Source organism: Camellia sinensis, chromosome 5, assembly GCF_055761805.1.
Source record: "Camellia sinensis isolate YWXY chromosome 5, ASM5576180v1, whole genome shotgun sequence".
Lineage (NCBI taxonomy): Eukaryota > Viridiplantae > Streptophyta > Magnoliopsida > Ericales > Theaceae > Camellia > Camellia sinensis.
In genome coordinates, this window is record NC_138965.1 from 136,242,588 (window position 1) to 136,264,985 (window position 22,398).

The following is a 22,398-nucleotide window of genomic DNA, read 5'->3' on the forward strand; positions in this document are numbered from 1 at the left end:
CACTCCTTCAAAAAGAAAAATTTGTATGATGTTTATAATTAAGAAATCAAGATGTTTGAGTTCATAAATAAAAGGAATAACTGTTATTCATAAATAGTTAAGGGAGTTATAGTGTAATTAATTGTAAAATAAACTATAGTCCCAATTGCTCGTTTCTTTAAATAATTTTGTATGGTACCCTACATGAAAAACACTAAAAGCAAGGTGTGCAAAAAGAGAGGAATTGTAGTGGCTAAAACCTCAAATGTGTTGGGTGGCTGAGATGAGCTAGATTTAGGGAAGCCAAACAAACACTAACCAGATTGGTCGCCACATGGGGCGTGCATTCAAAATCATATTTACCCACCAATCTTTGGTTTTTCTGATTATATTATGTTACAAAAGAAGGGCACAAACAAAGGTCAACCCCCCTCTCTCTCTCTCTCTCTCTCTTAATCAGCCCCCTTACACGTTAACATGGCCCAATGAGAGAGAGATTTTTAAAGAACCCAAAATAATGGGAAGGAATTCAGAAGATTCTGTTAAGATACCAAACCTATATATATAAACTAATAAATTTTTATAAATAGTAAAATTTATTTATAAATCTCATATTAAAAAATGATGATCCGATTAATTTTAAGAGTTTTCTTATAAATTTATTAGTCTCATTAATTTTAGAAGGGTAGATTTAATACATTATTTAAAAACTAAATTTACGATTATACCCTTATTTTTATTATATTTCTTTTTTTCTTTTTCTTTTTTGTGCTAAAAAGTAAGATACACACTTATGTGAATCAAATTTGTGATGAATGCTTATATGAGAATTTTTTTTATATGGAATGACATGAAATATAAGATTTTTCAAATATTTTAAAATTAATACAAAAATAACTTGAAATATGAGATTTTTTAAACATTTCAAAAGAATGTAAGATTGTTCAAATATTTCAATATAAGTACAAAAACTCCTTAGTAAATTGTAAACAAATGTATAATTTGAATCTGTAATACTCAAATGTAAGACTCTAATATAACATTTTAAAAAAAAACTCCTTAGTATAACACTTCAATGTAATACATAAACAAAATTCTTTGTGTACTTTTCTCAAACGTAATACTCTAATATAACACTCCAAAAAAAAAGGAATTGGGGTTCTTCAAACGATTCCAAAAGGGTGTGGAATTTTTCAAATCATTCCAAAATAATTACTATAAAAATTCCTTAGTAAGTTTTGGATAAATGTATAATTTCAAACTGTGAGTATTACTTTTGGAAAAAAAAAAGTATACTAAGTAGTTTTTTAGTGTTTTTATGCGTGTTATATTGGAGTGTTACGTTGGAGATTACATTGATTATGTTATGTTTGAAAAAAGTACACCAAAGAGTTTTTTTGTGTGTTACATTAAACTGTTACGTTTGTAAAAAATTTAAAGTGTTACAAGTGGGAAAAATACACTAAGAAATTTTTTAGTGCATTACATTGGAGTGTTACGTTATTGGAGTATTATATTCTTGTTCGTAATGTGAGATTTATTCCAGAAGGAAGAAAAATCCAAAACCTCCATAGTGCGAATTGTTCAAATGTGTAATTTCACTTTTAGAGAAACTCACTTTTATCCCTAAAAAATTAAACTCAAACATGTAAGTGGATACCCTTTTGTATAATTTCCACTTTAATGAGACCTTTGAGTTTATAAAAAAAAAAATGAATGACTAAACAGTTTACAAGATCATATTTTGAGATTTATTGATGCTTCATCCTTATAAATATACCTTATGAGATTTACTTAAAATATAGATTGTACTTTGTAATTCTAGAAATTACATCCCTTTCATTCAAATTTCTAAATGCATAACAAATTACCCATTTTATTAATAAATTATCAAATCAATTAACTATTTTTAATGATGTTAAAAATACATTTCGATTAATAATTTAGATAATTTTATTATTGTATAAAAGAATAGTTAGGAATTTTATTTTTTCTGATAAATATATTAAATAAATTTTTTTAACAAATTTGTAAATTTTAAAATTACAAGAAACAATTCGTATTTTAAATAAATTTTAGTGAATATATTTATAATTTATATTCTAAATTTTGAGATAGGCTTCTCTTTGGGCCTTGTGGGACTCGCCGCGAGCCCAACTCTAACAATTTGAACTATTCATTTTGTTTGATTATGCAGAAAGATTATCATAAAAAAATGGATTGATTTGATAATTATAATCATATATTTGAATGGATATTTATTTATAAAAAAAATAGACCACAAAGATAAATAAAAAAAATAAACCTTCAATTTTTGTAGACAAATGTTATAAAGTATGACTATTGAATCATTATCATTTTTTCATGAATCATCTACATGTAAAAAATAAATAAATAAATAAATTTGAATGATTTAGATCGTTTTTTTGGTTCTCATGGTAAGGCTCGCCAATACCTTCACCATCCTTAAATTTTTAATTTTTTTTGGATCATTTCACGTGTCATATAATGGTAAAATTTTAAAATTTGAAATATTACAATTTTAACTAAAATAATAAATGTCTAATCAATAAATAAATATTGTTTATAAGAAATATTAATTTTTATAGCATTATTCAAAAATTAATGGTAATTGGTGTTTTCACATAAGAGCATTCATAATGGGATAATTAATAAAGTGTGTTAAAATGTGTTATATGATAAAAAAATAATAAAAGTGGGATTCAAAAATGTGTGTTAAAGTGTGTTAAGAATTTGTTAATTTTATAGAGCAAATGGTGCAATTGATGTGTTAAGATGTGTGTTAAAAATATATATACATATATAAATAATAAATAAAATAAACAAATAATTTATTATGTTGCCTACGGCTCTTCTTCTAAGTTGAGAATATATATATATATATATATATGACCTCTGCTTCGTTCTTCACTTCGGTCTCAGGTTCTATCTCCAAGTTCCAGATCCCGAAAATGGACAACAAAAAAATTACTAAAAATACATTACAATAAAATTTCTCAAGAAGAAGAAGAAGAAACAAGAGTTTACAGTTGACAAAAATTTGAAATAGAGAATCTGCTTAGAAGGTTTGGGTTGGAGCTTTGGCTTTATTTTCTTCTTCTTAACCCTCACATAGCCAAGAACAGCACTTCCCAGACGTGTGGGCAGACAACCCCACTCTCTCTTCCCAGTGTTCGTCTCTCTCTGTCTCTCTCTCTCTCTCTTTCTTTCTCTCCCTCTCTCCTTGGCTAAAATACTAGCCAGTTAACACATAAGTTAACACATAAAACTAATGGCTGATACAAACACACAAGTTAGCAGCTCTATTGTAGCACAAAACTTTTGTGTTAGCCAAAAATTAACAACTAACACTAACAAAAACATTAACCCATTCATTGTGAATGCTCTAATAATAATATGAAGGGCATAATAGAGTATAAATCTTAGGAAAATGTCTCATAACTCAAATTTTGTGGCTCAAAAGTGGTTCAAATGGCCAAAACGACGTCGTTTTGGCCATTTTTATGTTGTTCTGTACTTAAAACGACGTCGTTTTGGCCATTTGAGCCACTTTTGAGTCACAAAATTTGAGCTACGTAGCATTGTCGTAAATCTTATCCACTAAAAAAGATTTTTTTTTTTTCTGGAGAAAAAAAAAAAAAAAAAAAAGTAACTTGAGAGGAATAGAATAATAATAAATAATAATAATAAAAAAAAACTATAGACTAAGCCATAATGAGGCATCAGCTTATGATTTAAATTAATCTTAATTTTTGACAATTAGGGAAAAGGTATCTCATAATCCGATTGGAATTAACGGATCGAATCTATAAAAACTTTTCAATAAGGTAAATTCAACTTTTTTTTAAAAATATTTCTCTTAGAGTGATTAGTAAAATTTGAATACTAAACTCTTATGAGGGGTACGAGTAATTTTCCAGCTTAAACTTACAACTATCAATTCCATAAAACTATATTATAGTCCAAAAAAATCCTGATTTTCCTAAATAATGTTAAGCTAAGTTGGCACAAAATTATGCTTGGTTTGGGACAAAATAAAATCAAAGAAGGAAAAATTCACATTATCTTAAGGTGATTGGTCTGTCCTTTTCCATGTCTGTGTCCTAATAGCAACAACACTAAATAAATATTATCATCTAATCATGCCATTCTTATCCACAATTCAATCATTATAATTGAGTTTCTAATGACATGTTTCCAAGAAATTACTCTCCAATGGCCAAGAAATTTATGATTGCATGTGCATTAACTTACTCCCAAAAAATTAAAAATAAATATATATATATATATATATATTCAGTTACCTTGTCGTATTACGTATAATTATTACTTATATGATGTTCTAAATGAATCATGTAGTAAAATGTTGTATTAGTGCTGACATGTTAATCCATTTTGGTTAGGTAATTGAAAAAGGACAGGATCCTCGGCCGCCTATTTCGGCGGCCGTTCCCAGCAGCCCCCCAAAACGACGTCGTTTTGGGGGTTTTTTCGTTTTTTTTTTTTTTTTTTTTTTCTTTCCTTCGTCCTCGTTGCAACGAACCAGAGGAGAGGGAAGAGAGAGAGGGAGGGGAGGGGAGGAGAGGGGAAGAAGAGAGAGAGGAAGGGGAGGGGAGGGGGTCCGGTCGTCGCAGGTCGCCTCGCCTCGCCGTCGCAGGTCGTCGGCTCGCCTCGCCTCCGCCGTCGCAGGTCGTCGCCTCGCCTCGCCTCCGCCGTCGCAGGTCGTCCAGCCGTCCGATCGTCGCCTCGGCTCCGGCCCGCCTCCGCCTCCTCCTCCTCCTCCTCCTCCCCCGGTGAATAAGGCCCCCTCCAGTCCGGCTCTCCCCTCCCCTCCCCCTCTCTCTCTTCTTCCCCTCCCCCTCCTCTCTGGTTCGTTGCAACGACGAAGAAGAAAGAAAAAAAAAAAAAAAAAATCAAAAAAACCCCCAAAACGACGTCGTTTTGGGGGGCTGCTGGGACGGCCGCCGAGAAGGGCGGCCGAGAATCCGGACTCGCTTACATCATGTAGACAATATCGTATAATATTTTAGGAATATTTAATAATTAGTACAATTGAATAATTATTAACTAGTCCCGAAACAATATATGGCATTACGTGCATAGTGTTACAAAACTAATTATGTAGTGAAATTTTTTATAAGTGAGACATGCTAACTCACCTATATGGGTTGCAATTTTTTTATAAGCTAAAAAATCTTAAAAAATTAAAATGTTACTAAAAAAGTTAAAAAGTTATCACTGTTCACTAAAAAAAATAAAAAAAATTAATTTTACACAAAATTATTATAAACAACTCTGACGTCCCCACAGATACAGAGCTGACTTTTTTAGAAAAATTGCACAGGCGGGGTTCACAAACAACATGTGTTGTTTGGCCCATGGGGGCCATCACAGGTCTCGTTTTGATAATCTGAACCGTTCAATAGTCGAGTACTATATGCTTATAAAATATCACATTGATCGGATATTGCTAACTATATGATCAAATTAGTTTTGTATAAAAAAATTCATGGTGTTATAGTTAACGGTTGAAAAAAAACTAATCCGATCAGATAGCTATCGATATCCGATCAACGTGATATTTTACAAGTATATAGTACTTAACGAGTTCTATATATTGAATGGTTCTTATTAGCAAAACAAGACCGTGGTGGCCCCCACGGGCCGAACATCACCGTCCAATTCAATTCCCGAAAAGGAGGGAACCATCTCCTAGCCTGTACTCTGCACACGCTGCCCCCTTAGGACATCCCACCGTACTGCTTATTCTATCCCAATCTTCTCTTATATACTAATTTATACAATTTTTTAATACACATTTTTTCATAAAAAGTCAAAAAGTTATCACAAACAACCATCTTTTTTTTCCTCAACTTTTTAGTCTAAAAAGTCAAAAAGTGCACTTATTTAGGACATTTCAAACAAATGTCATATCATATTTTGGTATATCTAATAATTTTCAGCCAAATGGGGCATAATTTATTTTGAGTCTCTCCTTTTAGAAAATGCTTGTAACTGCTTTGTACTCAGCAATTTCTTTCTTTTACTTGTTGGTTCAAAAATCAAAAATGGTGTAATATATATATATATATATATATATATATATATTGTGAAAAAAAGGGAGTCAAAGAAGTTGCTTAATGTTAAAATGATGCAAAGTAGGAATCAAATCCTTCTTTGTAGCCTAAATCAAGTTGGTTCTTAAGACATACCGTCCCCTTTATCTTTTGGATTATTCTCTAAAAAGGGATTAAAAAAAAGTTAATCTACACAATATACATGATAATGATGCACTCTATCATTGATTCATTTCCCACTTTGATCTTAGTCCACCAATTCACAGTGTGATGCTTGCAGACAAACAATTTTATATAGTTATAGATTAACCTTATCATTCCTTTAATGACATTTAAATCTGTGTTTGCATTTTAAATTCAAGTATTTTGTGTAAGGAAAAATTGATGAAGAAGAAGATAATTTTTCATTTTTTCTCCCATCTACTAAGGTTTTAATATCCGACCAAGTATCAAGATTTTGGACTTTCAGTATCAAGATTTATTAATATATCGACTAATAGTATTTGATGTCGACCAATATATAACCGTATCACCTATTTCAATACATATTTTGATTGTACAACTTAAAATCATGCTCTTTATAGGGTTTTAGAATTTTAATATTGATTTTTGTCAACATATCAATTGGTGCAATTGATATATAACCAAATCACTTATTCCAAAACATATATTTTGATATTGCTATTTAAAGTCATACCTTTTTATAAATTTTTGAAATTCAGATACATTATAAAAGTGTAGAGGCTAAGGGTAATTGGGTAAATATGAATTAATAATGTGAGATAATGAGGCTTATTGATGTGAAGTAAGTTGTTTAGTTGTCTAAGATTAGTGAAACATATTAGCTTAATACAAGGGCAATTTGAGGTTTAATTAATCATAATTACAATTATGATCTGGATCCCACTCCACCACTAAGCTTTTCATAATCAATGTTTTAAATGCATATATATTCTCATCCGTGCGCTCATTTACAATTTAAAATTATATTGGCCACAACGATGGTCCTCTAAAAGGAGAGGTCCTCATTATAACTTTGCTTATTTACTTGCATATTTTATTCAATTTTTTTCTTTAGTATTTGTTATAGTTTTTGTTATTTTCTCAAACATTTTTGATATTTCGATATTTTGAGGGGAAATTGTTAAAAAAATGACAAATTAAATAAATAATGGCAAAAAAATGGAGAACAAATATAATCACAATAGGGGTGAGAAGTTCAAAAATAATTCTAAAAATATGGTGAAAATTACTCTTTTGTTCTTTTTAGTTTTACCCTCAATCTCTGTCTATGTTTCCACTTCCACTTCTCTCATCTCTCTTCCTCTTTCTTTCCCATTCACTTTAGACGTTGGCTAACCGTCCTATGCTAAAAAATCTAACCGTCCTCTGCCCTTTTTAGCGATTGTCAGTGCCACCCCCTACCCTCACCTAAACTCGTTTTTTCCACTACCACTATTGTGAGACCTTATATTTCCTCAAATGCCCAGCCCAACACCTTTCCCATGCCACTATGACATCCCAATCATCTTTTCCTATGACCATCACAACACCCTAATCCCTCACCATAACACTACGCCTACGCTATGTTTAGTTAAGAAATTTAGAAAGAGATTTAGAAAAAAAAAAAGAAAAAAATGTAAGTGAAATGTGAATAAAATATAATTATATTTTATCTAATTTTATACATATTTTCCCTACAATAGCGGAGAGGGCTAAGAGTGGGTGACTAAGGTAGGAAAGGGTAGAGAGAGGGTAATGGCAGGGTAGAGAAGGTTGAAGAAGAGCGGGGCAAGGGTGAATTTTAAGTGTATTTTATTGTTTAAAAAATAAACTAAGTAAATTATAAATGACACATTAATCTATATAGAGAAATGTTAGACATGTAATTTGGCTTCCATTTGAGAAGTAGGTTGACTTTTTGACCTTTTTGACTATTTTAGCTTGGGCTAAAAAGCTTAATTCGAGAAGGACTTTTTGACTTTTTTTAACTTTTTTTGTGAGAGAAGAGTGTAATAATTATGGGTTGAATGTGATGTTTCGTTTTTGTGGCTAAAATAGCCTATTTTGTCTTCTGTGACTATTTTAAATACTTAAATTTACTCCAATGATATAGCAAAGTAATTGGATCCTATATAATTAAGTGTATGACAAATTAAAAATTAATATCTATCATGTCACATCATTGTAAATCAAATTAAGAAAATTCTTTCAAGAATCTTAAATATTTTTCAATTTATATAAACATGCTGACAAATTATAATATATTTTAATAATCAAGTCAAGTTGGGCCTTGAAAAATATTCTCATACGCATACTTTTATTCAATACATGGGTTGAAAATTGTGTCATAATTACTACACTCTTTGTGTTTGACAATAGTAACTTTTTTTTGCCTAAATAAACAAAAAAAAAAAAAAAGACAAAAATAAATTAAATAAGTTAATAAGATAAAATATTACATTTAAATCATAATTATTTTATTTTTTCTCTTACAACCATCACATCTAAATAAATAAATAAAAAAAATTACTAATAAGTCATAATAGTTAGACTTAATTTCCGTAAAGTCTTATTGAAAATAAGTCTTAATAAAATCGTTGTTAAAAATAATTTTTTGTAACGATTATTTACATGTCGTTAAAAATTGACAATTAATAATTTTTTTGTCACGGTTTTATAAATTGTCACTAAAACTTAAAATTAGTGACGTTTTTCTGTGACGAATTTTTCAAACAGTCGTTGAAAATTGAAAATTAGTGACATTTTTTTGTGATATTTTTTTTAAACTATCGTTAAAACTTATAATTTGTGATATTTTTTATGATAAAATTTTCAAATTGTCCCTAAAAATTAACAACTAGTGACTTTTAATAATGTTTGATAAAAATATCATTAATTATCATAAAATCTATTGAATAATAAGTCTACCTATTAGAACCTATACATAAGTCTCCCTTAAAAAAAAAAAAATACTTTTCAAACCGAACTAATTTAACCTAATTAATCAAAAAATCAGACTAAATTAATTATTTCCCAAACAAAGCCAATCAATTCCTAATCCTTATAAATGTGGGCTAGGATGAGCAGACTATCGGACCGGTACTACCCGTATTTTCTACTTATTATATATATATATATATATATATATATTGTAAAGCGTGTATTTATGATGTAATTTGTTGGTATTTTACATGCTAAAAATTTTCTTTTCCTCTCAAAAATGTTAATAGTTAAGCAAGATACTGGGAAAGTAAGAAACTTGGCCTTCGTTTGCCATATAATTTATTTGGGCTTTTTTTTTTTTTTTAATGCTATTTTAGTCACAAAAAGGGAAACAGTTGGTTTGAGATGTGGGTTGACTTTTTAACTTTTTTTAGTTTAGGATTAAAAAATCTCGTTTGGGATGAATTTTTTTATTTTTTTGACTTTTGTAATAAAAAAATGTAACGATTATAAGGGTTGGTTTGGGATGTTCTAAAAAAAGCGTATTTTTTGGCTTATTGGCTTATATGGGTTGGGTTTGAGTTGGATTTGATGTGATGTGTTAGAGAGGTGATGTGATTTAAATAAGATGATGTGACTTAAATAGGATAGTGACTTTTTGACTTTTTGTATTATTTAGTTTATGCCAAATCAACCCTAAGTTTGATGTGATATTTTGTTTTATTCGACTAAAAAGTTTATTTTGTTTTTTTTGGCTATTTTAACTAAAAAGCCTAGGACTTGTTCTTTCCAAATGAGCTTAAAATAGGTTAAAAAAGTCAATAAGATAAAAGCTACATTCAAATCATAATTATTTCATTTTTTCTTTTATAAAAATCAAAAAAGTCAAAAAACTTAAGAGCAATTTGGGAACTTGGTAAAAAACTAACTTTTTGACTTTTTACCAAGTTTTTTCAAAAAGCCATAAAAAAACACACAAAAAAAAGTCAACTTTTTGCAAAAAAAGTCAATTTTTTTGTCAAAAAAGTTACAAAAAAAGTCAGAAAGCCAAAAAAATCAATTTTTACTAACTTTCCAAAATATTATTCCAAACGAAACTTTTTAATCACAAAACAAAATAATCAAAAAATTAAAAAATTAATTCACATCCCAAACAAAGTCGAATGTTAATATTCCCCAAGACAAAAGGTCCCTACAAGTAGCTTAAGGATAATATCATTTTTAACCCACTTGGTTTTACTAACGATTCTTTTTGATAATTTTTTTTTTACCCATTTGGTGCTTTCAACTATTAAATTTTTTTTTTCCTTCTTTAGACATGAATATTATCATCAACTTCTTTTAAGAATCTCTTTATTATCTTGATGGGTGCTCCTCTTATTGTATTTGGGTGGCAAACAATACCCCCAATTTTTTTTTTTTTTAATTTAAATACTTTGACAATGTGGTCCAATACATAGAGCCGGATTTCTAAACAAAATAAGATCAATATCACATTCATCTCGGACTTTTTTTTTTTCCCCCACTAGATAGAATATTAATTACAAATACAAGAATAATTATATTAAATAAAATAATTATATTCTAATAATACATAATTAAAAGTCCAACAACCATAAAAAGAAAGAGAAAAGAAAAAGAAAAAGAAAAAAACTAAAAATGAGATAAAATAAACAACTGATATAACAAAGAATTCCCATAATAGATAGACAAATATTGATCCCTAGCCTCTGAAGTAAAAATGTACAAGAGTTGTCAGCTAAATAAAATCAGTTGTTGACATCCTGCGGAAAAAAAAAGTAATTTTAATAACTAGGGCTTTACTTTTTTTTTTTTTTTTTTGATACCCAGAACACTCCCAAGGCAGGATCCTTAGGATCCATCCTTACAAGTCAAATTGGAGGAAGTTAGCCGATCCACCTAAACTGTCAGACTTTCACTTGAGTAGTAAAGGATTCGAATCCTGATTAGTAAAGAGAGAAACATACTCCCTTACTAATTAGGATGCGCTCGGTGGTTAACTAGTGCTTTATATATAGACGAAGAAGAAGAAAAATGTAATGAAAGGTGAGGTTATCAAACAGATGTTCCATAAATGTATGGCTAATGTCCACATCAACTCATTATGGCCAATTATGTTTAAAAGCCAAATGTAACAAGCTTTTGTATGTATTTTTGTTGATAAGTGCTACACTCATTACAATATTGCAACCAATCACTTTATGTTACTGTGTTTTTAAGGATTTCTATAAGAATATTGCAACCAACCATTGGATAGGGACTTTATCTGAGCTGGATGCCTCTTTTCCTTAGAATCTGTAATTAATTTCTTGAAATTCATTGGATTGGGGATACTTGGGACCAATTATGCAGCAACCAAATACAATATTCAATGGTCTCTGTTTGAATGTAGTGGTTTGGTTGATTGCGCTTGGAGCCTCACCTTTAGGGTGAAGCAATCACAAAAATTACACATTTATTTCAAAACCATTATGGGATGCTTAAATTATTTTTAGAAGAAATTTTTATGATCAATGTTAAGGCGGTATTGCGTCTCCTTAAAAACATGTAAAATAATTAGCCTTTCAAATTGTTATATCCTGAATAGAGATTGTATAATATAATTCTTTACTAGAAATGACTGAATGTTTGATCTTGACAAATAAATGTTATTGGATATGAATATTACTATTTTTGACTGACCCTCACATCAATGGTCTTTTTTTTTTCCCCCTCTCTTTTTTAGTCTTGATTGATTATAAAAATGTTACTTGAATTACTATGAATGACTCTATCGGCCCAAATAACTTTCACTTTAAATGTATTAACTTCGGAGAGCCCATCATATGATATATATTTTTTCAATATCTATAATATTTTTTAACTTTCCAAAATAAATAAAATAAAAAAATCAATCATAGTAGTCCCGTTGGGCAAAAATTGTATTTGTAGCTCTTTCCTACAAAATAAAAATTGATTATTTGTAATGCTTGCAACATGCATAACATATATAAGTCGGACATGAAATCCAGATAAAGTTCTAATATGCTTAATTTTTTGTAGTTTGAAAAGTTGAGATGTTTAGTTAAAACTTTTCAAGTTATCCATTTATTTGTCTTTTTCAATTGAAAAAAATAAAATCAAAAAGTTAATTTTTTGAAATAGGATTTGATATATATATATTTTTAAGTCATAATCAAATAAATCTCTCAATGACTTAAATTCTTTCTTAATTGGAAAAAAAGAAGGGGTACTTACGTATAGGTCTTAATAAGTGGACTTATTGTCTAATAGGTCCTATGAAAAAAAAATTGTCATAAAAAAATGTCACTAATTGTAAGTTTTAGCGACAATTTATAAAAATCATGACAAAAAAAAGTCACCAATTGTTAATTTTTAGCGACGAATGTAAAAAATTGTCACAAAAAAATTATTTTTAACGACAATTTTATTAAGATTTATTTTCAATAGGACTTGATCGGAATTAAGTCTAACTATTAGGACCTATTGGTAGTTTATCCAAAAAGAAATTATAGTGAAATATACACTTTATTTTATGATATGTGCATATGCATATGAAATAGGGACACTTAACAATTAGTCATATTAACTAGACTTATTTGCTTATAGGTCCTATTGATAAATTTATCCAAATTGCTTAATGGGTAATAAGTCCTATTGGTAATTTACACTATGAAAAATGCAATCGTTCCAACAACATAAACACCAAAACAACAAAAAAACAAAAAAGACAAAAAAATGCAGTCAAGCAATTAAATTAAGTTAATGCATTCGATAAATAAACATGGTTTTATAGAAACTGCATGGCATGATATATAGATGCCATTGGCTTCATTTGGGAGCTAGTTTTATTAAATAAAAATAAAAATAAAATAAAATCCACAAAAAATTAATTTGTATGACACATTCTTAGTTTTTTTTTCTTCTATTTTTAATTTTTTTTTTTTTTTGGTTAGAGGGAATTAGGTTTGCCAAAGGATTTAAGACCTTTTTTTAAAACCAAAATGGACCTTCTAAACCATTATCCTGACTTGTAAGCCTCCACCAAATGAAGTCATATAGTAAATAATAATGTTACTAATACCAAAAATATATATATTTAAAAAAAAAAATGAGGAAAAATTAATTCGTAGTCACACCTATGTGAATATCGTACACTCTCTCTTTTTTATGTGCACCTAACACTAACACTCCTGCATAAAATTATTAAAGATAGGTTAAGAACTAGAAGATTACACAAAGAAACATATCCTTTGTTGGTGGATATTGGATGCTACTTCCCAATTGATACCAAGAGATTTCCTGGAAAAAGAGTATGGGATTACCCACCACCACTTGGAGATCATAAAATGTTAGTTCTCTTCTTTGTTGGTATTCTATTTAGTCTTAATTTAGTTTAAACAAAGTTTGTGATAATTAATTACTTCATTGTCAATCTATACTTTTAATTATATATTATTTTTATTTGTCCTCCTCGTAGAGGTTTTTTATACAAGAAGTGGAGAATCCTCCTCCACTACCCATCAATTATTTTGATTGATTAAAGATTTAATTTTTCAAAATTAGAACACTAAAATAAGACTCACAATAAGAAGACTTTGACATGCTCTAGCATTTTATGAAGTGTTTCTGTCCTCCGATTTTATGTTGAAAGTCTCATATTATATATCTTAATTTTTATTTTTTTTTTAATTCAAAGATTTGAATGTTTAGTACATTTAAACACAAAGATGACTCGGTGAGTGTATAAAACATACATATTTGGCAAAATTTAATTTTTAATTTTTGTTTTAAATTTTTATATTTTTGGAAGCAAAATATCAATTATTTTAATTTTTTGTGTGAGAGTAATTTTTAAAAATTATAAAAAAGTATTTCCTCAAAATGAGCTATTTTTAGAAAGAAAAAAAAAATCAAAATCAATTTTCCTAGCAAATTTTAAGTACCAATTTTATTTTGAGGGAAAAAATAAAGACGAAAACTATATCAAATGCTTTAGTCTTTTTGAGAAATATTATATAAACAGAAAATATGTAGAAATAAAAAAACCATATTTGAATATAAAGTGAGAATCATTTATTTTATAAATTCTGCGGTGGAGGTATGCTTATTCAATAATATGGAATTATATACTTACATGGATCAAAATACTAAAATATAAATAAATGAAAAAAACAAAAAAAGATTATTGATTGAGTATACCGTCATACAATGGTGTTATTTGGTACAGTTTATTTAAGATGGTTATAGATTTTTTTATTTTGGAATTTTGTGTCAGGCCATTTACTTATATCTTATTAGACATAAATAATTTAAATAAGTTGAAAAAAATAATATGTAAAAATTGAGTACGATGTGCTTTTGACTTCTACTTTTAGATTGTTAGCTTTAATTTATTGACGAATTATACTAACAGTTTCTATAGTTTAGGATTTGTCACTTTGGTCCTTGACCTTTTAATTGTAATACATTTGATTCTAAATTTTGAATCTCGATCCAAATAAAGACAATTGAAGACAATGTTGCTCCATTTGAAGCACAAAATCGTCATACAACTTATTTTATATTGGTTAACATATATTGTTTATGGCTTTTTTTTTATGAATAATGTTGGAACGTTTTTGGTTATAAAGTTTAGTTTAGTTTGGTTTTCAGAATTTATTTTTAGAAATTTTTTTAAGAAATTAAAAATTAAATTGATAAAAAAAACTAAAAGTACATTATTTTTATATAATTTTATGTTTTGGGAGGATAGAAATAAATCTTTTTGATATTTATTTTTGTTAAATTAGTTTTTATTTTTTTTAAAAGTCAAATATGGTGACAATTTTGATATCATTATTAAACCAATCCATTAAATCAAAAAATTCAAAATTAAAAACATTTCATATATCAAACATATTGATTATACATTAAAACCCTAATAACAATCAATTACATGATAACCATCCAAAATATCTATTAACAACAAATACAATCATTTATTACATGATAATTATTAAAAAATATTAACAAAAACAACCACACATTAGATGATCATCACCCAAATACTAAAAATTAATTTGGTAAAAAAAATAAAGATGTAAAAGATTTATCATTTTTATATAATTTTATCTTTGGTGAGTAAAAATAATTTTAAAAATATTTTTTTGACATTTATTTTTGTCAACCTAGTTTATATTTTATCAAATTGACGACTTTGCCTTTAAAATAAATCAATAATATTTTCGATTGTCATTATTTAGAACGAGATTCAAAATTTAAAGTTAAATGTATCACAATTCAAAAATTAAGGACCAAAGTGACATAAGTTCCTAACTACAGAGATTGGTAGTGTAATTCGTCCTTAATTTATTATAAATTGCATCAAACAATACCAATATCCCACGAAGGAAATATACTTATATAGTTTAAAAAAATATATAAGAAAAATACAGGGAGTTGTTTAGTAATTAACTTTTCAATTTTTTTATAAAAAAAACTTATAAAAATTAAAAAATAATTTAATAATCCATAGTTACTTTTAAATTTTGTAAAACTCAAAATTTCCAAACAAGGCGTAACTGGACATCTTATATATAGTTTTGGAAGACTACTCGATAACAGAAGTTCCCTACATGTACTTATGCTATTTGGGGTGGTGATTTTTTTGGTTAAAATAGTTTTAAAAAAATATTTATTTATATTATGTTTTTTTATTTTTTTATAAAAAATTAATTAAAATAATTATTTTTCGAACGGGCTCTTATTTATATTTTATAAATTTTACTAATTAATTTTCTTTATTTAAAATTATAAATACACTTTCTTAAGTTTTCTTAAAGTTTTCGTTTGGCATAAAATGTTTGGGTTAAAATAGTCACAAAAAAGATAAAATAGGCTAAAAAATAATAAGATAAAATATCACATTCAAATTATAATCATTTCAATTTTTCTCTTGCAGAAGTCAAAAAAGTCAAATAATTCATTTCAAACGAGACTTTTTAGCCTCAAAAAAAAAAAAAAAACCAAAAAAATCAATACACATCCCAAACAAAAGTAAAACACGATTTGCCCTCTGTAATTTTAGAAATTACATTTCATCTATTGAAATTTTTAATTTCATAACAAATGCTCATTTTATTAATAAATCAATAAAGTAAATTAATAGTTTTTAATGATATTAGAAATTTATTTCAATTAATAATTCAGGTTATTTTGTTAGTGTATAGGGGAACAATTAAAAATTTAATTTTTTCAATTAATTAAGTTAATAAAAAAAAGTCTGACAAAATGATATTTATAATTTTTCAAACTCCAAAAAATAGTTTATATTTTAAATAGGATTAGGATTCCAGGTAGTCTAAATTTTGGACTGGATGGCCCTATTTTGGGGCCATGTGGCCCCATTTTCATGATTCGAATTTGTTCATTTTGCCGGGTACTTGTCTATTTCATCAAAAAAAAATAAAAATAGATCGATCTGATAACTGTAACTTATTTAATTTATTGCGTTTGTTACTAAAAAAATGTATTATTTATTTTTAAAACACAATTGTTGTTTATTTTTTTAATGAAAAATTGAGCAAATTATAGTTATTGAATTGACTTAATTTTTTTTATGAATAAAATATACGAAGTGCTCAATAAAATAAACGATTCAGATCAATCAAAACGGAACTCGTAATGGGTCTCACGGACCCAAACAACGCCATTTAATCCAAAATCTATATCGAAGGAAATCCTCTTCCTTTTAAATAAATCTTAAAAAATATATATATAATTTACCATATAAATTTTGGGATAAATTACAAATACATCTCCTGAGATTTGCTTACAGTACAGATTGTCTCTATAGTTTGAAAAATTATAAATACCCCATTGTTAAAAAAATTTATTTAAAAGAATTAATTAAAAAAAGAAATTCAAAATTGCTCTTCTATATAATAATAAAATTACCTAAGTTATTAATTGAAACACATTTATAACACTATTACAAACTGTTAATTGACTTGATAATTTATTAATAAAATAGACGATTTGTTATAAAATTAAAAATCTCAAGAATAAAATGTAATTTTTAAAACTACAAGAAATGATTTGTAATTTAATCAAATTTTAAGGGATATATTTATAATTTATCTCAAATTTTGATATTTTCACTAGATTTGTATTTGGAGTGTTGGGAAACTTTCCCTGCGTGAGGCGCGTACTAACTAGTGTGTTTGCTTTTAGTTTTTTTAATTAAGTTTTTTGAAAATTAAAATTTTTTATTTTTGTATTTTTTTATTTTTAGTGAATATTTTTTAAATTTTAAATATTTTTTTTACATTTTTAGATGCACCTTAGTTAGATGTATCTAAAAAAGTAAAAAAATTGTGAAAAAATATTTTAAAAAATTAATAGATACATAGAAATACAAAAAAAATGTATTGAATTCTTGTATTTTTTTTATATTTTTGGTATTTAGTGAATTTTTAAAAGATTTTTTTATAATTTTTTTACTTTTTAAGTGTATTTATGTTAGATGCCTAAAAAATAAAAAAATTACTTAAAATATAAAAAAAATCAGTAAAAATATAAAAATATAAAAAATAAAAAATAAAAAAATAGAATTTTTTGAAAATGTTTTATGAAAACAGAAAACAAGCAAGCTGCAGTACCCGTGAAAATTTACGGAAAAGGTTCAGGTGGCCCCCAACACAGAGGGGCAACTTCTGTAATTATGTCTATTGTCAAGGGCATGAAAGCAACGCCACGACAAAAAAAAAAATTAATTCGCGGGAAAACATAACGAATAGCTTTGCCGGGTTTACCCGGAGCCAAGTGCCAACGTAGGCTTGCTGCCTGCCACAATGCAGACAGACAAAGGTAACGGCAGATGACGCCGTTGTAACGCCGTTAACTTTAACAGTTGCCGTTGAGCTAGCTACTCTCTTTCGCAGCTCAACCAAATCCAAAAAAAAACTACCCTAAAATTTATTTGTCGAATTTGTGTGAAAAAATATTAGGTGGAGTAATTCATAAAAAATAACGAGCAGTATTATATATAATTCAAATAAGTAAAAATAAAATAAAATATTTAAGAGTCTCTTCATTTTAGTCCAAAATATGAATCTTATTGGCCAAATTCATCTAATTTTTTTATTTGGTATTTACTTTATAATAATATAGATACATAGATAAATACATTAAAATATTTTTTTTCTTTACATTAATTATTCATATTGTATTACAGTTAAAATAGTAACACCAATTTCATTATTATATTCCTTATATATATTCACGCGTGAGTTTTGACTATAACTTAAAAAATAAAAAATAAAATAAAATAATAATAAATGAAACTCATGTGTTGCTATTAGGAATGGCAACGGGGCGGGCGCGAGGTCGGAGGTCGCCCTTCCTATCTCTGGTTCCCGAAGCTACAAAATTTCTTGTCCCCGTCCCCGATCCTCGGCTAGAAACCATTCACCCCCCACCTCCGCCTCCTAACGGGGATCGGTTTTTCCGATCCCGAAAAATCCCTGCGACTCTCTCTCTCTCTCTCTCTCTCTCTCTGTATTTAGTTTTCTCTCTCAATAATAAATCATCAACAACAACATCATCAACGACAACATCATCAAAAAAAAAAGAAAAAAAAAAAGAAATAAACACAGATAGAGACACATACATGTAACACAGACATACATGTATACATACATACAGTAACACAGAGACATACATGTAACACACAGATCTGAGATGTGAGATGTAAGAACAAGGAAGTCGACGGTGGCGGGACCTACTCAGATTTGCTGTGGCGGAAACCGAAGCCGGAGTATGAAGGCTCGGCGATTGCGCGAAAGATGAGGATACGAGGGTGTACATATTGCTACGGAGGAGGAGACAATGCTATCGCCAATGCAGAGAGAAGAGTGAGTGAGAGAGAGCCGTCGCCACTGTGGAGAGAAGAGAGTGAGAGAGAGCTGTCGCCGACTGCAGAGAGCAGAGTGAGTGAAAAAGAGTTGTCTGCGAAGAGAAGAGAGAGTGAGAGAGAGTAGAGGGAAGAAAGAGAGAGACAGACCAGAGGAGAAAACAAACATAGGGGGGTTATATATATATAAATGAATAAATAGAAGGATATTAATTTCATTTCGGAGAGAATTGGGGACGGACTAAGTCCGGGGCTGTGAAAGCTATCTCCGTCCTCGACCCGAAACTAATCGGGGATTCAATTTCAAATACCATCCCCGGCCCGTGGGGAGTATTTTTCTGAGAAAAATCGCTCTTATTGGGGACGAGGGGACGGATCCCCGTCGGGCCGGTTTTAAATTGCCATCCCTAGTTGCTATCATTAATTTTTGATTATATTTTGGATAATTTTGTAAGGATGACGAAACTAAGAGTTTTTTTTTTTAATATTCGAAAAAAAATAATTTAGAAAACTGACTCACTTTTTAAATTATTTGAGAAATTAACTTATTTTTTAAAATTGCATTTAAAAAATGTAATTTTAAATTGAAAATATAATATATCTTAGTGAAATCCATATCATCATAATTTTCAACATGTGATTTTAAATTTAAATTGCATGCTGAAAAAGTGATTTCAATTTAAAATTATATTTTTAAAATGCGATTTCAGAAAATAGGTTAGTTTTTCAAATAATTTGAAAAGTGAATCAATTCTGTAAATTATTTTTTTATAGAATATTTAAAAAAAAAACTCATGAAACTAAAAGTCTAATTTTTTTTTAACAATACATTTTTTATTAGTTAAAAACTCTTATGTATAAATGAAAAGTAAAAAAATACATACTAACAAATTTTATAGAGGCAAATGCTAAATTGTGCTTGCTTAATATTGAAAATGGATTAAAATAAAATCCTGAAAATAAGTAAAAACCAAAATTATTTTCAATAAAAAGTATCTTATTATTTGTCCTAACAAGGGCATTTTATAAATATTTATGGCACTCCAGCAATAAATTCAAATTTGAAAGTTTTGAGGAAAATGCCCAAACTCTTTTTCTTAATTTTTTTTTTCTTCAAAACGACAATAACAATTTGAAATACCATATTATTCATATAAAGGACTCCACATAATTTTAACATTTATCTTGTTAGTAAGTTTAAAAATAAAGGCCCAAACCAACTAATGTAATTTCACAATCTAAATTAAAGGTCTTTAGAATATTTCTAATTTTTTTATTACTTTTTTCAACTAATTTGATTATAAATTTGAGAAAAAAAACTTAATTTGGTGTAAACTACTCCAACTCTTTCATTAATATCATCAAAAACTTTCTAAAAATTATTTTCATATCTCAAATTTATCTTTTCATCAAATTTGATGAAAACAAATTATTCTCGAACTGTGATTGAGACCCCCACGACCCCCACTGGCACCCCATTGGTCCAGATTCTTTTTTTTTTCTTTTCTTTTCCTCCATTCACCAACCCCCACGCGTGTGTAGGGGTGGAGGAGAAAGGGGGTCCGGAGCATTATGCAATTATCCTCAATGTTTTACTTTTTAAAATTTTCATGAAATTCAAATTTAATAAATAAAAGAAAATGTTTCTCTTTCAAAAATTATATCAAAAAATATATATTTATAGATCTCATTATGGGCATGGCTCTTATTACATTAATTTTAAATTTATATTATATCTAGGGTAAATTTTTTAAATTTATGATATATTTATTTATTTATTTATTTATTCATACATGAAAGGATGGGTCTCAAAAATCTCAGGCCGGCGGCCCCAATAATTGTGTAAGCATACAAAAAATATCATTTAAGATACTAATTTGTATTTCTTTTTAATATATTTCATTAATCATGTTTTTATAATCAAAATAAATTAATCATTAAATTTATATACACTTATAAAATGAAAGTAAATTTAACCATAAATCTCATATAAAGGAATATTGATCCATTTAGCCTTTGTTTGGCAAGTTAGTTTTCAGGCTTTTTTGACTATTTTAGCCACAAAAAACAAAATAGGCTATTTTAGCCATAACAAACAAAACATCACATCCAACCCATAATTATTACATTCTTCTCTCATAAAAAAAGTCAAAAAAGTCAAAAAGCCAAAAAGCCCTTCCCAAACCAAGCTTTTTAGCCCAGGCTAAAATAGCCAAAAAAGCCAAAAAGCCAAAAAGCCAACCCACTTCCCAAACCAAGCCTTAGTATTAAGAGTTTTCTTACGAATTAATTAATCCTTTTTGTTTTGAAAAGTTATATTTATTTGATTTAGTGTAATTTGAGTTTAAGTGAATATCTTTTTGTGATTTATTTTTCTAATTTTTCAATTCATTTTCGGGATGGGAATGGAAATGGAAAAGTAAGGTGTGAAAAATTATTTTTGGAGAAATTGATGGCTGATGTGTTGGTAGTTAAGTGTAAAAATCTATATTTATGTTAGTGTGGTTTCTTGGTGTTACATTGGAGTGGTATATTAAAGTATTACGTTCGTAAAAAATACACTAAGATATTTTTATGTGTTATAGAGTGTTACATTTAAAAAAAATACACTAAGGTTTTTTTTTTTTTTTTTTTGGGAATGCTACGTTTACGTTTATGTTTGAAAAAAATATATTAAAAAGTTTTTTAATTTGTTATATTAGAGTGTGACATTTGAAAAAATTACACTAAAGAGTTTTTGCGTGTACATTGATTGAAGTATTACGTTTGGTATACTAAAAAGTTTTTGTATGTTACATTAATTGAAGTGTTACATTTGGAAAAAAAATACACTAAGAAATTTTTGTGTATTATATTGATTGGAGTATTACCTTTGAAAAAAATACACTAAATAATTTTTTTAGAATGTTACATTGTTATGTTTAAGAAAAATATACTAATGAGTTTTTTAATTTGTTATATTGGAGTGTTAGGTTTGAAAAAAATACACTAAATAATTTTTGTATGTTATATTGATTGGAGTATTATATTTGCGTATACACTAAGCAATTTTTTTAGTGTATTATATTAGAGTATTATATTGAAATGTTATCTTTGAAAAAATACACTAAGCAAATTTTTTTTTTTGAAATGTTATATTTAGTAATTTCAATATTATACGAAAACTTACATTTATCCTTCAACACATAATACACGTACGTTTATAATTGATCATTTATATAATTCACACTATAATGAAACTTTTGGGTTTATAAGGGAAAAAAAAAATCAAATAATTCATAACATCACTATTTAAAATTTATTAGTGTTTCATTTTAGAATAAACTTTTACCAATTTTTGTAATATTTTATTTATTAATATTAGTGTAAAACTTATCATATAATCAAAATAAATATCATTTCAAATTTTTTATATATTTATAGAATTGATAAAAATAAATAATAATGTGCAGTTTTGAA